The sequence below is a fragment of the Panthera pardus genome, unplaced genomic scaffold (genome assembly GCF_024362965.1).
Source record: "Panthera pardus isolate Hobbes unplaced genomic scaffold, ASM2436296v1 HiC_scaffold_2, whole genome shotgun sequence".
Lineage (NCBI taxonomy): Eukaryota > Metazoa > Chordata > Mammalia > Carnivora > Felidae > Panthera > Panthera pardus.
In genome coordinates, this window is record NW_026526765.1 from 73,824,480 (window position 1) to 73,837,125 (window position 12,646).

Genomic DNA, 12,646 nt, shown 5'->3' on the forward strand with positions numbered 1-12,646 from the left:
CCATACTTATTTTACATTGTGCATTTTATTTATCTGGTGTATTTATTTATACTTATTTTATATGGTTTATATTCCATTATTTGGCTGTTGTTGATATTGCTGCTATAAACACTGGGGTGCATGTTCCCCTTCAGATCAACATTTTTTGTATCCTTTGGATAAATTCCTAGTGATGCAACTGCTGGGTCGTAGGGTAGTTCTATTTTTAATTTTTTGAGGAACCTCCACACTGTTTTCCAGAGTGGCTGTACCAATTTGCAAAGAACAAAAAGTTAAGCCACTTGAGTATTTCGCCAGATTTTTTCTTGACCCTAATTAAAAATGCGAACTTGAAATTATTCAATGCTAGTTCATTTTACAACTGTAGAGATTAATACCCTCGTGTGTTACTGTGTGTGTGTGTGTCTGTGTGTGTATGTTTTTGTTTTTTAGTTTAGTTGTTTTCTGCTGTGTTTCAGAATGGAGTTAAACAAGAATAGTTTTGTATTAGTAAACAACCATATTATTGGTGGACTGTGAATTCCTTGCCTCTTTTTCTTTTTTTTAAAAGTATTTATATATTTATTTATTTTGAGAGAGATAGCGCAAGTAGGGGAGGGCAGAGAAAGAGGGAGATGAAAAGGGGGAAAGAGAGAATCCCAAGCAGGCTTCACATCACCAGCACAGAGCCCAGTGTGGGGGCTCCAACCCATGAAGCCATGAGATCATGACCTGAGCTGAAACCAAGAGTTGGAAACTTAACCAAATGAACCACCCAGATGCCCTCCTTGCCTTTTTCTTATTGGTATCCAACACTTTTATTTTCTGTTAACAAGCTTAGGATACTCTCTGGGAGTGGGGGTGAGGAGAGGATCTGAACAACCCAAAGCAAAGGGCAATTTCACTTCAAAGTGTTTAGAAAATGATAGAATGTGAGATCCCAATCAGAACTTCTGCACACTTCTGCTGCTTTGGGAATCACTGGTGATATTCATTCAACTTTTTTGTAATTTATATGTTGTAATATTGTCAAACTTACTTTTCTCCAAGAAACTAAAAGGCCTACTTCTTGTGCCATGTACATTAATTCTTACTGTCCCCCTTAAGATGAAGATCAAGTAAACTTACGGTGTTATAGAAAAAAAATTCTTTTCATCTATAATATTAGTTATTGGTTCATATAACATACAAGTGACTCTCAAAACAGATAGTAAAAACCACCATCGACAATGACAAAACAGTACTGTGTATTTTAATAGTTTATTTTGAAAGTAATTTCTAATATAAAAGTTATATGATGATATATATGTCTCTCTCAAAAATAAATTAAAAAAACTGAAATAGTTGAAGAAAGTTCCACTTTATTTTTATTTTTCACTACATAACACAGATGTTACACAGATTCTGGTTTAAGTGAAACAGTGTTTTTATTAGGAATAGATAATTTCCCAGATATAAGAGTGTCCCCCCAAATGTAATCATATGAGTTTTAAACTATGATTATAAATCCTCTGATGCTCTTCCTATAGAATATGCCCTTGTTCTGAATCTGGGTGAGCTTGTGACTGTATCAACCAAGAGATTATAATGGAAGAATACCATGAGAATTTCAATACTGCACTTCAAAAGGCCTTGCAATTTCTCATTTGTTTGTTAATATACTTGCCCTTGGTATCCAGATCCACCATCTAAGAAGTCTGAATTTTTAAGACCACCATGCTAAAGTCTACTGTAGGCAGTTAAGTCAGTAGCACCAGCTGAGACAAGCCCTCCAGCTACATCCCTGCAAACACACCAGACATGTGACTGAGGCCATCATGTACCCTCCAGACTAGCCTACCTGCCAGCTGAGCACCACCAAGTGACTCCTGTTGACACCACGTAGAACAGAAGACTCACTCATCAAGTCCAGCCAGAATTCCTGTCCCACAAATAAGGGAGCTATATTAGTAAGATCATTGTTTTAACTCATTTATCTTCTGAAGTAATCTGTTACATATCAATAAATAATTGGGACACATGTCAAACATGATTTCAGATGATTGCCTATTCTGTCTCCTCAGAGTCAAAAATCCAGAATATACATTCTCTATGAAATGATCACATGAAAATCCAAAAATATTAATAATTAATTAACAATTAACCATAAAAACCACAATAATATGTACTGGTACTTATTGAGTGATTTTGCCAAGCACGGGGCTACACATTATAAATGAATAATTGATGTGGGAGCCAAATTACCTAGGTTACATGTATTGCACACATTAACAAAATCTGGGTATGATATTAAATACAGAAAGTCGAGGGCTGATAGAAAGTAGGGTATTTGTAAGAGTACTCAAGAGTGCAAGACTGAAGTCCTGATTTGTTTAGGGATTTCAGCAATGAGTAATGATGATATCCAGTTTATGTAATACAATCATGTTATCAACTATGAAGGCCCACTGTGAAATATTCTTTAAGATTAAATAACCACACAACTGACACTGTGGAAAGCTGTGTTTGACTATAAAATATGATTACTCTATAGAAAAATGTTTTTTCAGCATTACAAGGAGAAATATAGAGGCATAAAAATCTTTTAGGAATCAGTATGTAATGCATTTTTTTGAAGAAATATGTAAATAGGTTCCTACAAAATGTTTTCTGTGCACTTTGGAGTTGATATGTGAAAACTAATATCATTTGGATTAAAAATATTTCACTAACTCACTTAAAGCTAAGGTGGAATATTTTGCAATAAAGAAAATTACTTAAGCTTTGATCACTTATGTAGTGTTTAAACTCGTTATACATGGGTGAAATATTATACCACCTGTGCCATTACTAAATACTGTTCTTTTTTTTTTATTTCAAAAGTTCAACTACTGTACTAGGCATCAGAAATTTAAACATAAATGCAACCTTCAAGGATCTCATAGACTAGTTAGAAAGATGGGGATTTTTAAAAAACTTTTTTTAATGTTTATTTTTGACAGAGAGAGAGAGAGACAGAGACACAGCATGAGTGGGGGAGGGGCAGAGAGAGGGAGACACAGAATCCGAAGCAGGCTCCAGGCTCCAGGCTCCAGGCTCTGAGCTGTCAGCACAGAGCCTGACACCGGGCTCGAACCCACAAGCTGTGAGATCATGACCTGAGCCGAAGTCAGACACTCAACCAACTGAGCCACCCAGGCATCCCGAAAGATGGGGATTTTAAAACAAGTTATACAGTCTAATAAAATAGTAAGCACATTAAAACAATACACGGGTTGCACAGAGTAGATGACTGAATTTGCTGGGGTGGGCAAAAAAAAGGTGATTATGGATAATCTACTTATTAGTTTTCCATTGCTTCTGTAACAAATTATCACAAACTTAGTGATTTAAAATAATACAAATTTATAGGTCAAAAGTCTGGTTGGCCTGGCTGGTTTCTCTGCTCCTGGTTTAATAAGACTGAAATCAAGATAACAGATGACTGGACTCCCATCAGGAGTCTCATGGAAGAATTTGTTTCCATGCTCACTTCAGAATGTTAGCAGAATCCAGTTCATTGAAGTTGCACAACTGAAGCCCTTGCTTCTCTAGAGGCCTCTGTCTGATTCTTGCACAGAACATTTTCTGCTTTAAAAGGGTCATATGATTAGATTAATCCCATCCAGATAATCCAGGATCACCTCTCTATTTTATAGTTCATAACATCAATTATATCTGCAAATTCCTTTGCCATGTAAAACAACATGGTCACTAGATTCAGGGATTAAAGTATGAACATCTTTGAGAGACCATTCTGCTTGGCACAGTTCATAAATGTAGTTGGTTTTGTTTTTTTCTTTTTAGAAAGAAAGATCAAGTTAAATCTAGAAGCAGAAAATGAGGATATCTACGTTGAGAGTGAACTATCTAGTAAAAAGACCTAAAACATAATTCATGATAATAATATGAGAAACTAATCTGAAAAAGAACTGTGTTCAGGCAGGAAGACAAATGTTATACACTTTATTATGTGAAAAGAAATGAAAATAGCACTAATACATATAGATCATGTTATCTTGAGCCTAACATAGCTTCGGCTTGGTGGCATGGCCTCATATACATGTTCCTTTCATAACCTACTAATGAAAGAGACAAACAATAACAAAGACAAAACAGCATCAACAAAAAAGACTCTCCCTAATTCTCCAATTATTGTCCAATGTTTGCACCATGCCAAATATAGCATACATATGTAATGCTGGAAGAACAGCAATTCCTGGGGGAAAGGACTCTGAAGTCAGTAACTCATTGAGATGTGAGATGTTAATGTTAAGGTGGCATTATACATAGAAGCTGGTGGGTCCTAGGGAACTTTGGTGAAATATGCATGCTGATTTGTGTTTTCAACGCATCCCCTCCTCCTCATGTGGGAATATTAAGGGATATTCAATCTTATACAAAAGTATAGAGTGTATATGTGTATACATACAGTGAGTTGGAGGAATAGATAATCACAATCAAGGTTATGGGTGTAGGGATGGAAAAAGACTGGTTTGTCATCAGAGAGGAACTTTGAAGCTGGCTCCTCAGGAAATCATACCCATCAAGTTTTACCAAGTGAATGTGTAAAGAAAAAGTACAGACTTCTATTTATGGAAAGAATATGTCAAGGGAATAAAAGGTAAAGCACAGGGAATATAGTCAGTGGTATTGTAATAGCATTGTGTGGTGAAAGATGGTGACTACACTTGTGATAAGCATAGATAACATATAGAGATGCTGAATCATTATGTTGAATACCTTAAACTAATGTAACATTGGGTGTCAACTCTACTTAAACTAAAAACAAACAAACAAACAAACAAACAAACAAAGAAAACAAGTTATAAAGTCTAATAAAATAAGTTCACTTGAAAAAAGTTCATTTGATATAATTTAAAAGTGTATTTATTAAAGTACTAGTCCAGAAAGACTATGACTACTAGAGAGTTAATTTTGGATAACATCTCAGTTTCATGCTTATTGGAAGAAATATTAGTTCAGGTCCTCAAAGATACAGATGCCAAAATGAAAACAGAAGTACAAGAGATTTATTGGAGGAAATGCTTATGAGCGGAAAAAAGGAGGAAGCTGGCAAAGGCAGGAAGACCTGTCAGAACATAGCAGATTATGACCACTGCGATAGTGAAAGGGAATGAAAAAGTTAGATAGGAAGGATCTCAGATTGCAGCAATTCCTTAAGAAAGTTTTGGACAGGTTGATGGGGAGTCCTTAAACCAACATCATCTGTCAGAGGAGTCCTGAATTTTGCAGAAATTGGTCTTAGTATTGTCTTGTGTTCATTTGTTGGCTGGGAGTAACCAGTGAAAAGCATGGCCTGTGCATGAATGTGGTGATGGATTCAGAGCACAGTAGCTTCAGCTGTCCATCACTTACGGTATCTTAATAGAATAGCAGGTATCTTAATAGAATATTTTTATGCCTGCCACAGTCCACTTGTACTGCAAATATCTATTTCTGAATTCAGCTTTAGGGAGCACATCGTGCTTGGTTTCCATGGGCTCACTTGCTGAGAGGAAAATAGAGAAGGTTACTGGAGTGATCTGTAACCTTCTGTCAAGGTGATAGCTAATGGTGAAAATTGTGGCCTTGACACCAACTGCAGCAATAGGTTCTTCCTCCTTTGGGCCTTCTTAAAAGTTGGCAGCTGTCCATGTCATCTGATGTACAGTCCAGGGAAGCACTCCAAGGTATGGAGTATGTTGCCCCAGATCCCAAAGATGCCTACCAGGTATTGTGCTTCCTTCTTCGTGGTAAAGAATGCATGATGCATCAACCTTCCCTTTACTTTGGGGTGGTTTATGACACACTCCTGAATACTAGAGCTTGGAAACTTCATCGAGTGGCTAATTCCTAAATCTTTGCAGAGTTTACTTTTCATCATATGTAACACATATGTCTTACCAAGGCTGCTAATGAACTATCCTCTTCCTCACTCTGTGCAATCAATAGGATGTCATTTATATAAAGAATCAGAGTCATATTCCGTGGGATTCTCAGGCAGTTCGGTTCAGACTATAACAGAGGTTATGACAGAGAGAGAGCATTCAAGTATTCCTGAAGTAAAAATTTAAATGAATACTCCTTACTTTTATACTATATGAATGTGAACTGTTTTTGACTTTCTTTTATTATCAGAATGGAAGGGCACCCATTCTCCAAATCAACAGCTATACACTATGTACTTGATACCTTATTAACCTGTCCCAAAAATGATGCTTCATCCAGCAAGGCAGCCATAACCAGAGCTGTTATGTCTGTTATGTCTGTAGCTCTATAGTCTGTAGCAGTCTATACTCATTCTCTAAATCTGAGTTTCTCCAGACGCAGACTAGTGAATTAAATGGAGACTAAAAAAAAGAAAAAAAGAATGACCTCTACAACCTTTAGATTTTTAATGGTAGTAAGAATCTCTCACATACCTCTGAGAAAGAGATTTCATTTATTGTTTACTATGTTACCTGGAAGAAGGATGGGGTTTTAAGAAGCTACAACTTGGCTTTCCCCAAGTTTCCTAGTTCTTGATCCACAAACCAAGAACCCAATATGAGTATTACTCTAACTGCCAAATGAAGTCTAACTTTACATTTAGAGACTGAGGAAACAATCATTGGTTAGATCTATGGACAGAGTGGTCCCACCATGAGTTAGTTAGACATTAACCATTACATTTAATCATCACTCCCTTTATTTCCTGTCATGCGTAAGCTTCTACTCTCACAGAGGGGCCTGGGTAATGCTTTGGGTCTTCAGTTATCAATATCACCTCACACTCAAACTCTGTATTCAATGGTCTTCAAATGTGTATTACTTCCCCGTTCTTAAATGTACAGTGATATGAGGGGGAATCTCACAGCCTATAATGTTCTGTCCTGTTGCATGGTCCTTCCTCCTAGGGAACTGACCACCTCTTTAGTCAGTATCTTCCATACCTAAAAATTAGCACAGGTCTGGACACTGAAGTTTTATTGAGGTGACTCTCCAAACCCCTGTGTCTCCATTCTTATTTTTTAGGGGAAAAAGTTACAGACGTCAACAAGCACACTTGTTGCCTATGCATCTATTTTGTCCTAGGGGCTCATTGCTCTATTAATCATCTCCACAACTCCATTTGGGTGAAGCTCCGTTGGCTGTCTATTTGACCTTGACAATCTTTGTAGTATAAATGCCCCCCATCTTCTGGATTTCAAGCACTGACACCTAGATTCTATTATTTTGGAGTAACATCACCCCATATATATTATAATGCCCAGCTCTGAGATAACTTTTCCTACTGTCAGCCCTCTTCTATAGAGGAGAGCCACCAAACCTCTTAGTGGTCCTGTGCTCCTCTAAGCAGCACATGCTGATGGCTTTGATGAACCATGTGATCGATCTCTGGGTCCTCCTGTAAAGCACAACTATATGATAGGTCTTCTTACCTCACATAACATATCCATTCCAACATGACCATTGCCTCAGCTTCTTTATTCCTTTCTCTACTTTCTTCCAGGGAAACTCAGGCATTCTATTTTACTTAATATTTTAGCCACAGTTTTTCTGGATTTCTAAAGGCAACCCTAGCATCTCCCCATTGCTGGGGGTCCTTATCAAGGTGTTAAAAACTCAAGTTTGGTTCAAACTCCCCGTTATCAATGAATTCTTGCTTTTGTGGTCTTGTATTTCAACCTTCTGATCAAGTACTCTCAAAATCCAAGCACAGTGGTACATCCTCACTCTTGTATATACATCCTCTTAATTTTTGTAGTTCATTAGTGTACTGTACCTCTTTTCCTTGGTAGGCTTAGCAGGTCCTTACTTAGGGTATGGTGGGATCTAACTCTAGTTATCAGCCTAGCAGTCAGAAGGAGTGGGATTGTCTGTTGAGGGTAGCACGTGTTGCCTTGTGGGAAAGAGGACTGTGCAGTGTCTTAGAGCAGAGAGGAAAAACTAGATCTTACTGGGAATGGATGGGCTCTGCCAATCTGTAGAGTCATTATCTACATGGACATCCTTCCAGATGTCCCTAACCCATGTTTCAGGGCCCCAGAGAAAGACTTTGATCTTAGCACAGCAGATCTACCTTAAAGGGGTTTTCAGATGTCTTAGGAGTTTTGCAACTATAATGATCAAATCTTCAGTTTGCTGCTGTATTTGTTCTTCTATTCCGGGAGATAAGTCTCCTTTTAAGTTACCAAAGAGACCATCTCAAGCTCATATTTAGCCATTAACTATGTGTTTACATCCCTCAGTTTCTCATTATCCCTTTGGAGGGCATCAATATAATGTAGAAGCCTACTGCCTTTTTTGATGCATCCCCTTATATTCATATTTTTTTAAATGCCTGAATCATTTCACTTAAAAAGGCATTTCCTTCCACAGGGACATAGTTCTGGTGGTGAAATCATTATCAATTAGCTTACTGTCTTGTACCAGAGAGTCTCTATACCTTACCTACCACTTAGGACAGCATCTTTTTCACTTGTGAGGTAATGACTAATTCTGTCTTCAATACCAATCTTGCCGTGTGTGTGAGTGTGTGTGTGTGTGTGTGTGTGTGTGTGTGTGTGTGTGTGTGTTTTGGGCCACTTTCAGTAAAATCTGTGTTAGTTAGATCCTCAGAGAAAAGATGTTAAGACAGGATTATTTGTGCAAGACGTTTATTGGGGAAACACATGTAAGGAAGAAAGGGGAAGGAGTCAGAGAAAGCATGATGAAGGTCTGACTTCTGGGAAGGAGAGTAGGAAAGAAGTAGCACTGGGTAGGAAAAGTTTCAGACTGTAGCCTACCTCTAAGGAAGATCTGGTCACAGCAACAGAAAATCCATGAACTAAAGCCAAGTGTCAGGGGCACCTGGGTGGCTCAGTCGGTTGAGTGTCCGGCTTCGGCTCAGGTCATGATCTCATGGTTTGTGAATTTGAGCCCCGCGTCAGGCCCTGTGCTGACAGCTCAGAGATGGAGCCTGTTTTGGATTCTGTGTCTCCTTCTCTCTCTGTTCCTCCCCAGCTCTGCCTCTCTCTGTCTCTCTCTCTCAAAAATAAATAAACATTAAACAAAATTTAAAAAAAAATAAATAAATAAAGCCAAGTGTCAGAGGAGTCCTAGATTTTGCAGGAATCAACCAACCATTGTACTCATGCCAGGAGTGGCCCATGAGAAGCATGGCCTTATAATAAGCATTGTGGTAGAAATAGCAGGGCCACTCATCAATGCTGCCTTTGGCAAGAGCTCTATCTGGTATATTATCATGGCCTCCATAGAAAATATGAAAATTTATGCTGTGTTTTCAGAAGCTGTATTAGATGAAATGTGGGGTGGGACACTGCTAAAGTTAAGGGCCAACATTTGCAATATGTGGACATGTGAAGCTGGGTTATGACTTGGAAAGTAAAAAGAATAGCAAGTATTGCTGGAAAGTAACTTTTTAAAAAATGTTTATTTATTTTTGAGAGAGAAAGAGATAGAGCACAAGAAGGGGAGGGGCACACAGAGAGGGAGACACAGAATATGAAGCAGGCTCCAGGCTCTGCACTGTCAGAACAGAGCCTGAATTAGGGCTTGAACCCATGGACCATGAGGTCATGATCTGAGCCTAAGTCAGATGCTTAACTGACTGAGCCACCCAGGGACCCTTGAAAGTAACTTTTGATGGGGGTGCAAGGTATAGGAGAAAAAGCCAGAAGCTTGGATGAGGCCAAGTCATCACAGAGAATGGAAATATAATGTGAAATAAGCACTTGAGCAAACCTATACCCAAAACTTGCTTCTGGAGCAAAATCTCATACAAGCTGCCTTGTCACGTTCATCAATAAATTATCTTTAACTAAACTGTCATAGGTGTTTAAATCATCAGGCTTCCAGTACTCATATAGCTTTTAAACTGAACAGAGTTGTCTAGCTCAGAGAGTTAGAAAAACTGAAACTTAATAGTATACACCCTGTTGTCCAAGATATGTGTCATGGCACTGGGGTATTTTAATATGGAAGGAGGAATGGTGCACAAAACTGCCATTCATTTACCAAAAGAACTATGCTTGCTCAGAAAGTGTGATTTTTTTCTTTCCTCACTGGAAGGAAAATATTGGGCTAATTATGGATTATTATATCACTTATTAAAGTTATTTCTATAGAAAATTAACTTCAGTTTAGGTTTTTTTATTTATTCCTTTTTATATTAACCCTAAGGCTTTCAAATATGTAAATTTCAGAGTCATATTCATAGAACATATAGATGACTGACCATCAGAATGACTTCAGATAGATTCTTATAGGATACAGGAGTTTTTGAGTGAAAAAAAAATGGGGGAGTGTATCACTTAGTGCCACAAGTTTAGCTGTCACATCAATGCTCCTGGGATTTGGCTCACTGTGGGTATATCATAATGAGGTATAATTTAGGTTTTTCAATGTCAAAATAAGATTTTCAAACCTTCCTGATACTAATACATTTATAGAGTACTTTTTTCCACCTTTACAAAGATAACTGTTATATAGTATTTCACAATGTACTCTTTTAGCAATACTCAGTGGATTTGCTAAGATGGCATGTGCTACTTATGACAAAGTCATAAGTCTTTTATACCAGCATTATCACTTCAAAATAAATATAAACTTCTCTTGCTCATGACTGTTAGAAAAAGACTGACTATAAAATATCACATGACAGACATTATGTCATTTAATTTCCAACAGTTTACCACCAAGGTAGATGTAAATATTATGTATCAAATATTCTAATTTCTTTTTCCATGGTACTCCTCACTGTGGGAAGGTTATATATCCCCACCCTACTGAAATCAATCTTGCTATCAGACTTGGTGTGTATCAGTTCCAAGCAGAATATTTTTCAATGCCAGATGTTGGTTTGAAATATCTCTGTCCTATGAAACACTAATTGGCAATGTTCCAGAAGGCAACTTCTTCATTAGACTGAGTCCCAGAGTACAAATGTTGTGAAACAGGTTCTCAATTAGCATAGGGCATGAAGAAGAAATATCTAGAGAGAGGATTTAGCTCATATTCAAATTCAAATTTCCTTTAAAAAATTACGTATTTTCAGCATGGGTATAATCACCAAACAAATTCTCCTACTTTTTTTTTTTTTTGGTAAAAAATGACCAAAAAGTATTGCTTAAGATTCCATTTTGATAGAACTGGACCAATGCAATGAAAGTATATCTTGACTATAATGGATTTTACCTCAACATAATGGGAAGTGCTTCTAAATCCAATTCACACTTCAGACTCTAAAATAATAGCTCTGTTGCAGTTATTTGCAACACATGGGTAGCTGACAAGTATTGGTTTTGACAAAGGATTTACATTTACTCCAGCAGTGTTTAAAGAATCTGAGAGCACAACCCTATCAGAACTGTCATAGTTATACCTTATCACCTTCCAGAAAAAAATGCTAGTCCAAAAGGATGGTAATGACTACTAAGGATACCCTGAATGTGATGGTTTGAGAAAATTGCTAACAAGGTTTCTTGTTGCTGAACATGTTATCTCATATTCAAAACCACAAGTGGATTGTACTAATTAATGTGTTGCTGTCTCAAAAATTGTCAGAATGACCTTCACCTGACTTTAGGAGAAAAGAGTATTTCTTTGTTTATTGATTTTTCTGTAGCAACACTGTTGGTTTCTATTTCTTTGGTCTTGAGATGAAATCCTAGAGTGAACCTCGAAATCCTAGGTTCACAAACAGTAAGTTAATAATCATGGTCCATACTATAAACAAGTTGGAGCTGCCTTCCCTTGCTGCTCATCCCAAAAGTTCTAGCAGAGAAATAAAATACTCAGATATATAGTAGTGCATCAAATTGCATAAGCAATATTTCTCCATAGGGAAAGAAATTTGCAAAATCACTCTTATTGTGAGAGCCTAGAATATTTGTTGGCAAAATAAATGCTTAACAAGTGGTTTTCAAATAAAGAAAATGAATTAGTATTTTGGAGGAATAATTTTACTTCTTTCTCAAGATGGGCATCTTTTCCCACTGCATGCAGACTATTAAGTAATGAGAACGCCACTTCCTCAACAAGAAAGACCTACAGACCAAACTAACAATCATTGGAAGCAGTGATATGAAAACAGATTCCTTCTGGTTAAGATGAATTATAGGTCCGAGTCTCGCTAGAGGTTGACTGTAAGTTAGACGTAAAGATGGCATATTAGGGTATAAACTAAGGTTGCTATATAAAAGAACCTAAATACAATGGCCTAAATAAAATACAAGTCTATTTGCCTCTCAAAAAAAGAAAATAGATTGCTTCATATTTCAATTGTAAAGATATTAGCACTGTATAATTTTTCCCTCAACAGAAAGTCCATTAGCAGTTACTCCTTTAATACCATCTACTGATTATTCATATTACCTTCTGGATGCTCTTCAGGACCATAAATTGAAGAATGCGGTAACATTTCCCTGGCCACAGTAATTGTCAGGATATAAGCAGCTGTATTTTCTCACCTAAATATTTGACACAGAGACAAAGTCACCCAAGTGAATTCACTTATTAATTAAAATATTCCTGAAAGTGTATTTGTGCGATCCTTTCTGAGAGTTGCTGTGGTTCAATACTGGTTATTTGGATATTTCAGTTTCCTTTAATTGAATGTGAGATTTCAATAAAAGCAAACTAGCTTCATTTTGAAAGCAAAATG